The 12684-nt window shown below is 50.2% G+C and overlaps 1 protein-coding gene across 1 annotated transcript in view; it reads left to right on the top strand.

Moving 5' to 3' along the window:
* Positions 1 to 608: 608 nt before the first annotated feature.
* NUTF2 (nuclear transport factor 2) overlaps positions 609 to 12684 on the top strand; it is a 78808-nt gene continuing 66732 nt past the window's right edge. The window contains exon 1 of the mRNA XM_006278089.4: positions 609 to 708. The gene's annotated coding sequence lies outside the window, so the exon portion shown is untranslated. The remainder of the gene's footprint in view (positions 709 to 12684) is intronic.

Genomic DNA, 12684 nt, shown 5'->3' with positions numbered 1-12684 from the left:
GGTCTCTGACTAGTGCAGGGAGCAGAGGCGGTGTGTATCACACGTGGGCAAGAGAGAGCCCAGACATGATACAAGTCGGGGAAGCAGCCCACTGCGAGCAGAGGGGCGGCGCAGCGGCTTCCCCCGCGGGAGGGCGGTACGGGGCCGGGAACGGGAACACGGGGAGCTGGGGGCAGCTGCGCCGAAGCGGCGGCCGGACCCGCTCCCGCCCATTCCGGGGCCCTGCGCTGCGCCGACGACTCCGGCTGAGCGGGCGGGAGATGGCTTCTACCTGCGCGGGACGGGGCGGGGCGGGGCGGGGCGGTTCAGGCAACCCCTTGGCAGCCGTCCCTGGTGGCAAGCTCAGCCCGCACGCCCGCAGCCAGGGCGGCAAGCCACCGTGCTCCGCCACTATCCCGCCATGCTTTGCTACACCCCAGCTCGAAAGGCAGCAGCAAGTCGCCTCCCTGCCTTTCATTCAAGCGGGTTCCCGGGACTTCGTGAGGGGTGGCGCGGAGCACGCCGGGAGTTGTAGTCCGCCTGCGTGGCCGCGAGGCGTCCCTGGGCGCTGGGCGGACTCGCTTTCCCGGCGGGCCGCGCGCGGGAAGACTGGCGGGTGGGGCCGGGCCGAGCCGAGCCGGGGCGGGGCGGGGCGCGCGGGGAAGGAGCCTCAGTGGTTCGGGCCGCGCTCGGGGCTGCCGCCGTCGCCGCCATAGTGGGAGCTGAGGGGTGAGTGCGAGGCCCGGGCGGGGGTGAGCTCGGGCCGGGAGGGCCGAGCAACCGTCCTCGGGGTCAGGCCCCGGCATCGTCCTGCGCTCTCCGGGCTGGGCCGCGTCTCCGGCCAGCGGGCGAGGCGAGCAGGGAGCCCGGCACATGGCCCGGCCCCGCCTCACGCTCCGGGTCAGGGCGGCGGGAGGCGCGTTTCGGCGGCCCCGAGCCCCGACCCGCCCCCGGCTCTGGCCTGGTCCGCGCCCGGGGGGGCGGGGGTCCCGTTTCATTGGGGAGTTGTGTGTAGCCTGGGGCAGCCTCGCCGTGCGGCCAGTGTGGGCTCCGCTCCCTGGCTCGGAGGCCGGCTTGAGCCTTCATCCAGACACGTGAAAGCCGATCCTGGGCCGAGTCGCTCGGGGCCCCCTCGGGGAGCGCTGTGTTCAGTGCCTGCCCGGCCTGGCGACCTCTCCCGACCTTCGCGGCCTTCGAGTGGCTTGTGGGTGGCGTCTGAGTCCATGCTTTTCACCCCGTGCGAGCCCATCCCCTAACAAGCTGCAGTTTTGTTTCATGGGGGAAAAAGTCTCTTGGGATTCCTGGTCTGGTGCTGGTCCTCCTCCCTATTCCCCAGCTGGCTGCTAGTGATCCCGCTGAGCACAAGTGACCACAACGATGGTGGGCACCAAGCAGCGCCTAGGTTTGCTTTCAAATGAAGCCTGGTTTTGCTCTCGGTGACAGGTGTTCAGGAGGTGGAGCTGGAGACCTGTCCAGCCCTTTAATTCAAACACAGATGAGTTTAGAGTGTACAACTACTGGTGTATAAGTTTGAAGAGTATTATTTCCCTTTGGTTTAGTATTGCAGAAGATGGGAAATGTTCACCTTATTCCACCAGATATATTTGAGACTATGACTGTCTCAGAAATAGCTGATGCAAGCAAGCTTATATCAGTATAAAACTCAAAGCAAAATCTGTTATTGATGTTGGTCATAATCGTATGTTCTTCTAACTGGAAAATATCAAATGCGATTATTGGAATTTTTTTCTGTTCAGGAGATACTTTTGCTGCCCTTAGCTTGAGTTTGCTCTGACTGTGTAATTGCACAGCTCTGTGCTTCTGCAGAGAGTTGCTGTCTGGAACCAGACTCTTCTTGAAATGACTTTTAACTTCTACTGGTCTTGGTGTCTTGCTTTAATTTCTGATTACATCTGAAAGCCATTGAGAGAGAGGGGATTGAGATTAGAGCCAGAAGAAAATAATCCTGAGTTATAATTCAGTTTCTCGCTCTCTGTTTCTCTCTTCCCCCTCCCCCCCCAATGTCCTTGGACAAGTAACTTGACATTTTGTAGCTCTTTTTTTCCTCGGAAGGAAACGATGCTTATACCCCAAACATGTGGATTTGGTATAATATTTTGAAAATATAAAGCACAAAAGCTTCAGGTCCATAAATTAAATGCACACACGTTTTACATCTTTTCTCCCTTGACTATTTTCTCAAGTAGCAAAGTTACGTAATTCAAAGCAACCCCTTAATTCACATTCTTGAAGGACAAGAAACCAGACCAAAATCTCTTATCATGCTTGTTAGAAGTCTACTAACATTAATACAAGGAGCAAACTTGGAGACCTAATCAATGGTCTCTAAGCATGTGCTAGGCTAGGAGATGCCAGGACTCTCTACAAAGAAGTAAGGAGAGCATATTCTGTCACTTACTATAAATATTTGTCTAATCCTCAGACTATTTCCTTGCTTTCATTCTTTCACCTGCATCTCCTAATCTCTGCTTTGCTGATTAGTGACATAAAAACGGCTAATCACATCTTGCTTCGTAAATGAAGATTGTGCTTGGAGCTCTCTACTGGAGGTGTAGTAAAACATCTTAGAGCAGTTGTGCTCTTTTGGTGCATGGGCTGGATGAGTGGGGTACAGCCAGTCCATGGGCCAGATTTGGCATGCGGACTAACCCTGTGCTTTGGGGCTTCACACTGGCCCAATCTGGCATGCAGGGCCATGTCACCTGGCCCATGGGGCTCCCCACATGTCCAGAAAATTTGGTGGTGTGGTGGTGGTTGCAGCATTATATCCACAAGGCTCTTGGAGCCATGATAATTAACTCTGCCTCTGCTCCTCTGCAGCCAAATTTCTGGACATGTGGGGAGCCCTGTGGGCTGTGCTTTGAGCACCACTGTGGTTCTCAGTCAGGGGGCTGCAAGACCTTTCAGGAGTGCTTCAGTGGCCAGGTGGAATTGCCCTACATGCCATATGTACAGCCAGATGAGCAGGAAGCAGACAAGTGCCCAGTATGGCTGCTGCCCTTCCTGGTCTGACACTTTTCCATCACCCCTTGCTGCTTCTCCTAGAAACAGGGGCCTGTTAGCCTGGTGGAACTGCCCTGTGCCTCTCTGTTTCCAAGAGGTGTGGGTGGGGGCATATTAGGAAGGGCTACTTCAGGAGCAGGTGCTTCTGTCTGCTTGAGGTTTATCTGGCTATGCACAAAGTTCCACCTGGCTGCAGTGTTGGTGATGGTTCTCAACCAGGGTGATGCCTGATTAAACAAAAGTTATGGAAGGATGTCCTGGATTGAAAAAGGTTGAGAACCATGGCTTTAGAGGGCAAATATATTCTGCACACTGCATTAACTTTACACAATAACAGATGTTGTTTGTCTTTTTAGACATGAGCCAACGTCCAGGGTTCAAGAAATGTGTTAGGCTTTGTTATTTGCTATTTGTTTCACTTCTGACCAGGGATCTGGGTTTTCCATTTCCCATGGAAAATGGAGAAAACCACAGATTTTCCATGTTTATCAGAGAAAACGTGGATTTTCCCTTTTAGCAGAGAAACCTGTGGATTTCTTGCTTTTGCAAAGAGCTCTGCAGGCAGGCAGAGTTCCAGCCTGCAGGACCTGACTGCAAAAGGAGCTGGAAACCCCCAGCCCTGCCTGGAGGGGGAGGGAGAGGGAAAAGGGTGGGACTTGAGGCTTTAGTGAGTCCCAAGGCATACCTATAGCTCACTTTCCTTTTGGAGCCTGTAAGGGTAGGTAAGTGGGGCTTACAGAGGGTTGGAAGGTTGTGGGGCAGGGCTGGAGGCTGAGCTGGCTGGAGGGGTGGGAAGCTGGATGCAGGGGGGCTGGCTGAGGTAGCAGGGAGGTTCATAGATTGTAGAGTCGGAAGGGACCACAATGGGTCATCATGTCCAACACCCTGCCCCTGGCAGGAAAAAGGACCGAGGTCAGATGACCCCAGCCAGGTGACTATCTAGCCTCCTCTTGAAGACCTCCAAGCTAGGTGATAGCACCACCTCTCTTGGAAGCCCATTCCAGATCCTGGCCACCCTTACTGTGAAAAATTTCTTCCTAATATCTAACCTAAATCCACTCTCAACTAGTTTACACCCGTTATTCCTAGTCACTCCCTGGGGCACCTTAGTAAACGGTGCTTCCCCTATTCCCCGTTTACCTCCCCTAATAAATTTATAGGCGGCTGCAAGATCTCCCCTCAGCCGTCTCTTATGAAGGCTGAAGAGATTCAGCTCTCTTAACCTCCCCCCGTAGGGTCTATCATGAAGGCCACTAATCATGCGAGTGGCCCTCCTCTGGACCCTCTCGAGATTCCCCTCGTCCCTCTTGAAGTGCAGCGCCCAAAACTGGACGCAGTACTCCAACTGCAGCCTGACCAGTGCCGCATAGAGGGGGAGCATCACCTCCTTTGTTCTATTAGTCATGCACCTGCTAATGCGTGACAAGGTGTGATTGGCCTTGTTGATGGCCTTGTTACACTGCCGGCTCATGTTCATCTTGGAGTCAATTATGACTCCAAGATCCCTCTCTGCCTCTGAGCTGCTGAGAAGGACACTCCCTAACCTTAGCATTGAGTCACTATCTTTTTAATTCAGATTTACAGCGACACTGGAAAACCCCACTTTAATGTTCACTGATTCATCATCAGGTGTTGATGAACTACACAGAGTGCCCAGCTGGCTGCATGTGGACCATGAACCGCGCTATGGGCCCTTAAGGGAAGCCGCGCCAAGCCCAGTCGGGCCGAAAGCGCCACTCACAGTCCACCTGCAACCGGCCAGGCACTCCATGTCTTTCACTCTCAGGGGCAGGAGGGACCCGCTCCCCAATATCTGTGCGTGGCGCAGGCTGCGGGCTCAAGCTCCCACCCTGTTTCCCTCCTGTGCCCCACAGGCACGACCTGGCGCAGCTGGGAACAGCAGGGCCGCGTGGGGATCTCCTCGCCCCTCTGCTGCTCTGGCGATGCACCTCTTGTGCCGCCTGCTGCTTTGAGGGACGCAGCCCTGCTCCGTTTCCCTCAGTGCAGCCCCGGGTGCAGGAGGCAACAAAAATATAGCATAAAACAAAATGGTATAATATTAAAATTATGGTACCCTTAAAATATCAAAGTAAGTCTGATGAAGTATGGTTCTGCCATGAAGAAATTCAGCAGGCACAATTGATCTTGCAGTGGAAAAAAACAAACTTCAATTTAGATATTTAGTGACGATTCATAACTATACTCAAATCCACAATACCTACATATACAAAATAAGGATGAATATTATTTCCAATTATGTTTGTATATTGTTTGAACAAGAATTCTTAACGGAGAAAAAGCTACAGTCATAAGTACAGTTTGTAACATTACTCCTTGTTTTTCAAGTAACCTGCAAATTTCTCTCCATGCTCTAGTTAATAGCTAGATGATACATTTTAATTTGGTTCAGTAATCCAGTGCTTTTACATAAGAATGATAAACATTGATTTTCTACTTCTCCCAGACTACCAAAAATCAAGGAATAATTCTCCTGCTTATGACCACTTTAATGGACTATTTTTCAGCAATTTCTCTTTCTACCTTATTTATGCAGACATTTTAAATCCAAGCACTAAAATGCAAATACATCAACTGCACTAATATGTGGCAATACAATTAATACTCTATTGTAACTAAACTATTATGGGATCTAGACATAACAAAAACAAGATGCATACAACTATGGGAAAACACTGACTAAGCTAAATCAAGTTGGGTACAGTGGCTGTGACACTAGTAAAACTTGTATGCTACTCGTCTGCTTGTAAACACGAATATATCATTTTAATTCTGATTTGAAGTTTCATAGGACTCCAGTCCAGAGTAAACCTCATTTCAGTGTGTTTTTGAGGTTTAAGACTAAGTTACAAAGAAGCAGTTTTACGAAAAGCAGGCAAGCTTTTTTTTTTAATGTTTCTTCCAAGAATATCTAAATAAAATATCAATCAAAATATTTAAAAGGGCTTTTTCTTAGCCTCATGTTGTATCAGACAGGTATGGTCCCAGTCAGAAGCAGGGGACCTGGTGTTCCCTGGTAAAAATATCGCAAATTCTCAGATAAACCCCCAAAATCTGTGATTAAAATTAAAGGCCCCCCCCCCAGCCTTCCACTGCCAGGGCTGCCAGGAAGCTGAGTCTGGCCACCATGCTGCCCCACCCCTGCTATGTGTCTTGATGCGGCAGGACTGGCCACATGCACCATGGCCCAGACTGCCCTCTGGGCCTGGACCAGCTGGAGCTTAGGGACCCACTGGGCTGGATAAAATCCCTGGCAAGCTAGATGTGGCCTGGAGGCTGTATTTTGCCCACCTCTATTTTATGTGTTTGGCTAACTGGCAGCCATATGCCTGTCAACATCCCCTAAATAAAAATATACTTAATTGGCATAATTTCTGCTTTAATTTACATAAGTTTCATAGATTCATAGTTGGTAGGGTCGGAAGGGTCCTGAGCAGGTCATCAAATCCGGCCCTGTGCCATGAGCAAGAGAGAATGCTGGGGTCAAACGACCCCAGCTAGGTCGTATCTAGCTTCCTTTTTGAAGACCCCTAGGGTAGGAGCGAGCACCACTTCCCTTGGAAGTTGTTTCCAGATCCTAGCCGCCCTGACAGTGAAGTAGTGCCTCGTGATATCTAGCCTGAATCTACTCTCAGTCAACTTACGGCCATTATTCCTTGTTACTCCTGGTAGTGCTCGGGGAACAGGGACTCTCCCATTGCCTGCTGGTCTCCCATGGCCAGTTTATAGATGGCCACCAGATCCCCTCTCAGCCTTGTCTTGTGGAGGCTGATCCTGTAGCCTCTCCTCGTAGGGCCTGCCCTGCTGCCCCCTGATCATGTGAGTGGCCCTTCTCTGGACCCTCTCAATGCTAGCCACATCCCTCCTGAAGTGCGGTGCCCAGAACTGGACGCAGTACTCCAACTGCGGCCTGACCAATGTTGCATAGAGGTGGAGGATCACCTCCTTGGATCTGCTTGTGATGCATCTGTGGATGCATGACAAGATGCAGTTAGCCTTCCTGACCGCATCCTTACATTGGCAGCTTATGTTCATCTTGGAATCAATAATGACTCCAAGATCCTTTTCTGCCTCTGTGCTGATGAGAAGGAAGTTCCCCAGCCTGTAGGTATGGTTCTTCCTCGCCAGGTGCAGTACCTTGCACTTGTCAGTATTGAAAACCATCCTGTTCTCATCTGCCCACCCCTGTAACCTGTCCAGATCTAGTTGTAGCCTTTCCCTCTCCTCTAGTGTGCCCACTTCTCCCCACATCTTAGTGTCATCCGCAAATTTGAACAAGGTGCTTTTCACCGCCTCCTCCAAGTTGCTGATGAAGATGTTGAACAATGTAGGCCCGAGGACCGAACCCTGGGGAATCCCATTGCCCACATCCCTCCAGGTCGAAAATGACCTGTCCACCACCGCACTCTGGGCATGGCCCTCCAGCCAACTTGCGACCCATCTGACTGTGTAGGCATCGACACCACAGTCGCCCAATTTTTTAATGAGAATGAGGTGAGAGACAGTGTCGAAGGCCTTCCTAAAGTCCAGAAAGACTATGTCCACTGCATCACCTGTGTCCAAGGATTTTGTGACCTGGTGGTAGAAGGCCACCAGGTTGGTTTGACAGGACATGCCTCTAATGAACCCATGTTGGTTGCCCCTAAGCATAATCTCCCCTGCTGGTCCCTCGCAGATGTGCTCCTGGGTAATTTTCTCAAAGAGCTTTCCCAGGACCGAGGTAAGACTAATGGGTCTACAGTTTCCTGGGTCCTCCTTCCTCCCTTTTTTGAAAATGGGCATCACATTGGCTCTTTTCCAGTCCTCTGGCACCTTGCCAGAGCACCATGAGTGCTTGTAAAGCTGTGCTAGGGGATCTGCAATGACCTCTGCCGATTCCCTCAGCACTCTGGGGTGGAGATCATCAGGACCTGCTGATCTGAACACAACTAGTCCCACCAGAAGTTCCCTGACTAGGTCCTCACTGACCCTGGGCCTGGCTGCGCTTCCCCTGGGTCCGTCTGGGGTCCTTGTCTCTGCTCAGAAAAATGGAGGCAAAGAATTTGTTAAAGAGGTTAGCTTTGTCATCTGGTGTGACCACCAGATTTCCAAGTGTGTCCTGCAGAGGCCCCACATTACCCTATACCTTCTTTTTACCTCCTATGTATTTATAAAAAGGCTTCTTGTTATCTTTGATCGAGGTCGCTAGTCCCAGTTCCGTATCCACCTTAGCCTTCCTAACAGCCCCCCTACAATCTTGAGCCATGGAGGTATAATCCTCCTTGGTGATGGCTTCTCCCTTCCATTGGGTGTATACCTCCTTTTTAGTTTTGAGATGTTCCTGGATGCTTTTGGTGAGCCATGGGGGCTTTTGAGCACTCTTGCCCCCTTTGATCCGCATTGGGATTGTCACCCTTTGGGCTTAGAGGATAGTCTCCTTAAGGAATGACCACTCTTCTTGGACTCCCAACTCCCCTCCCCTCTGGGACCTCAGTCCCTCCCTGACTAGTCTCCTTTACCTCATTGAAATCTGCCCTCCTGAAGTCCAGGGCTGCTGCCTTGCTGCAGGCCTTTGACACCCTGCGCAGGATGGTGAATTCCAGCAGGCGATGATCACTATCGCCCAGGTGGTCGAGCACCCGCAGTCCCCTCACCAGGTTGTTGCCTGTGGCCAGGACCAGATCCAACAAGGCATTTTCCCTGGTGGGACTGTGTACCTCCTGGGTTAGATGGAGGTCCTGTAACTCGGCTAGGAACCTACGTGAGCGGTCAGACCTGGCTGACTGCTCTTCCCAGCAGATGTCCGGATAGTTTAGGTCACCCATGATGACCGCGTCCCTTGACTTAACTGCCTCCGCGAGCTGACCTGAGAATTCAGGGTCCAGCCCTTCCTCCTGGTTGGGTCGTCTGTAATCAACCCCCACCGTTAAGTCCCTTTCCCACCTCCCCCTTGTAGTCTGACCCAGAGCAATTCGTTCTGCCCCTCCTCTGAGCCAGTGCTGTTTGCTGAGGATGTGTATTCCTCTTTGACGTAGAGTGCCACACCGCCACCCTTCCTTCCTGTTCTATCCTGCCTCTACCGCCTATAGCCCTTGATGTTTACCGCCCAGTTGTGAGTTGGATCCCACCAAGTTTCAGTGAGCCCCACTATGTCTGGGTTTGTGTTAGCTAACAGGAGGGCAAGTTTCTCCTGCTTGTTCCCATACTATGAGCGTTAGTGTAGAGGCACCGCCCCACTAATCCCAGGACTATCCGGACCCCTGTCTCTTACCTGGGTGCTGCTTGTGCTTGTCGCCTGCCTTGGCCGGGCTGCTCTTGTGGGTGTTTCTTGGTGTTCGGTGTTCTGTGGCTCCCTCGGTCCTCATCCTCCCCTTCCCCTGATGAGCCTAGTTTAAAGCCTGCTGGAGGAGATCAGCCAACCTGAAAGAGAACACACGCTTACCTTTGGGGGGGAGAGGTGAAGCCCTTCCCACCCGAGCATGTCTCTTGTTCTGAAGTATGGGTCATGGTCCAGTAAGCCAAAGCCTGCCTCGAGACACCATTTCTGAAGCTGCAAGTTGACCTCCCTGATGCAGGTCTCATGGTGTCGTCCATGTTCACTCACTGGAAGGATAGATGAGAAGACCACCTATGCCCCTGTCTCCTTCAGCTTGCCCCCCAGAGTTTGGTAGTCCTTCATCAGGCGATCTGCGCTGCTCTTGGCTGCATCATTAGTGCCCACATGGATTAGGACCATGGGGTAGTAATCAGTGGGCCGGATAAGGCCTGGGATCATCTCTGTCACGTCCTGAATCCGCGCTTTGGGTAGACTGGAGACCTCACGTCTTATGGGATCCTGGTGACAGATGGGACCCTCTGTTCCTCTCAGGATGGAGTCGCCTATGACAAACACCTGGTGTCTCTTCTTCTGGGTCAGCTTGCCTCCTGCAGCCTGTTCTGTGCGTGGAGTGGCCTCCTCTCCAGAGGTTTCCTCCTCTCCTTCCTCTTCCTCCAATGTCACCAGGGCCTCATACCTGTTCCCCAGCTGGACTGGGGGAGCTGATACTGCACTGCAGCGAGCAGCCCTGGCTCTGGAGGGAACCTTCTGCCAATCCGCTGTGGAGGGCACCTCCTGGGGTTGTTCTTCCTTTGGTGCCTGGCCCTGCAGGGAAAGGGAATACCCATCAATTTCATCCTCTGCTTCTCTGATCCCCCTCAGCCTGCTAACCTCCTCCTGGAGCTCTCTCTTAAGTGAGAGAGAGCAGAGGGAACGAGAGAGACAGTGCCTCCTTTTCCTTTTTCCACAAGTGGAAAAACATCACTCCCAACTAACTAGTTTCCCCTCCTGCAGTTAACTTAACTTTTGCTCATCACTCTGTACCTATTACTAGATTCTTAAATCTGGAAGGGACATTTGATATAATCCAGGGTTGTCCCAATTTTGGTGTATTCAGGGTCACACCAGATGACCAAGCTAACCTCTTTAACAAATTCTTTGCCAGCATGCAGCCCCCAGGCTGCACATGGTGCAGGACATGCAATGAAGGGACTCTTTCTTTGCCTCTCCACCCCACATCAGCCATCTTCAGACCCACAGATAAAGTAATCATGGAAGATAATCATCTTTGACTGCTTGCCAATATATATTAAAGATGATTGTCTTCCATGATCACTTCATTTGTAGGTCTGAAGATGGCTGATGAAGCTGATCCAGGATTGACAGGCTCTGTTGCAAGCTGGGCACATGTTTCTGTATGGGGTGGGTAGCTCCGGATTCTTGATTTGGTCTGCAACACAGTTTCTGCCACTCACTTTTCCATCTCCTGTTGTCATGATGTTTCAAAGTACTAAGATCCTTGCAGCGGATTTCCTCCTTTTGGGGCAGTCCTGGGCAAAAGTCCCCTGAGTTGATGTCAAGTTGCATTTCTTTTCAAGCTGGACTTGAGAATGTCCTTGAAGTACTTTCTGTGCTCTCCTCTTGAGTATATATCTTGATTGAGCTGGGAGAATAAAACTTGCTTTGGGAATCTGGAGTTGAACATCTGGATTACATAGCTGGCCCGGCCAAATTGATGTTGGATGATCATTGCCTCGATGTTTGCTTGGTGTTTGCTTGCAAGAGGACATTAATATTGGCATGTCTGTCTTCATTGGATTCGAAGGATCTTCTGCAGGCAGCATTGGTGCTTCTCCAGCAACTTGAGATGTTACCTGTATGTTGTCTACATCTCAGCTCCGTACAGTAAGGTGGGGATCGTGACTGCCTGATAAACCATGAGCTTGGTTTCAAATCTGATGTTGCAGTCTTCAAACACCCATTTCCTCAGGTGTCCAAAGGCTGCCCCTGCATTTTCAAGGCAATGTTGGGTTTCTTTGTTGATGTCAGCCTTCTGCAAGAGATGGCTTCTGAGGTATGGGAAAAATACTCAAGGTTTTCCAGTCTCGCTGTAAATCTGAATTACCAGAGCTGAGGACTGCTCACTAAGAACTCATTGATGGAGGACCTTAGTCTTCTGAATGTTAAGCATGAGTCCCATTTTCTTGTATGTCTCAGTGCATCTACAGGTGGCAGATGGTGAAATGACCTTCTGGTAGAGTTAGCTGCAAAACAAGCAGGGGTAATTCTGATGAATAAACAGTTTTGGACCAAGCAGTGGCAATGCCACCAGAATATGGTGGGGACATCAGATGGCAATGCTTTCCCTTTTGAAAAGCCAGACGTGTCCTTTGATGGTGCTGTGACATGGTGAGTATAGGTTGCCATTATAATAAGCCTGTTCAGCCCCCAGCCATGGATCTACAAGTCCTCAAGGGTGGAGCAGGAGGGAGATGATGTTGGAATCTCAGTGGCCACGAAGGTGGATGAAGGCTGCAGCAGAACAGGATCTCCAGTTGTCTTGGCCTCCTTGCCCTTGGATCAAGGTCCCGTTCTGTCAAGAACCACATGGATGCTGATGTGCAGCAGCTTCTTCATGATAAAAGAAATCATGCACAGGCTCTTCTGTGAAAACGTCTTTCACTCCGTTAAGCTCTGGTTGAACTAGAGAAATCTTTTAGGGAGATCTTATGGGTTTAGAGGCTTCAAGTGACAGTCTGTCAGATCTGTAAGTAAATTGTTCTATTGCATCATCATGTCAAGTGTTAAAATTATGTACTTCATTTACTGTCACTTGGCATATTCAAGAGCTCTGACAAAGTTATATTTCTTGAGGAGGCAGAAGAATTAAAAGAAAGCAAACAAAGGGAAAATTTCCCAGACATCCAAGTCCAAAAACTAGTAGGAGTAGTGCATCTGCAGCTACTCTCTGAGGAGAACTTAAAAAAAAAAAAAAAAAAAAAAAAAAAAGCTTTATTAGTATACAGTGATGCTAGTTCACTATATAACTGTTTTCTTGGTAAGTATGCCAAATGGAAAGTTCCTTGGTTCTTGAAGAATTAAGTCTTTTAGTGGCAGATCTTTATATGAAAGAAGAGATTAAAAAACATCAACTCACACTGCTCAGAATGAAATGCAAATACCAAAAGGACAGGAACTCTTTAGAAGTTTTGATGTAGTTCAGTGTGGTGAAATTACATTGCTAACAGGAATGGAAAGAAAGAAACTTTCATTGCTATCACCAGTGACCATGAGGTTTGGACAGCTGACAGTCTATAGTGTTATTCTGCCATGTGATGCTAAATACCTGGGATCAAACAATATTGTAG

Source organism: Alligator mississippiensis, chromosome 10 (genome assembly GCF_030867095.1).
Source record: "Alligator mississippiensis isolate rAllMis1 chromosome 10, rAllMis1, whole genome shotgun sequence".
Taxonomy (NCBI): Eukaryota; Metazoa; Chordata; order Crocodylia; family Alligatoridae; genus Alligator; species Alligator mississippiensis.
Note: the sequence above shows the minus strand (reverse complement) of the source record. Positions and strands in the feature narration are given on the sequence as shown.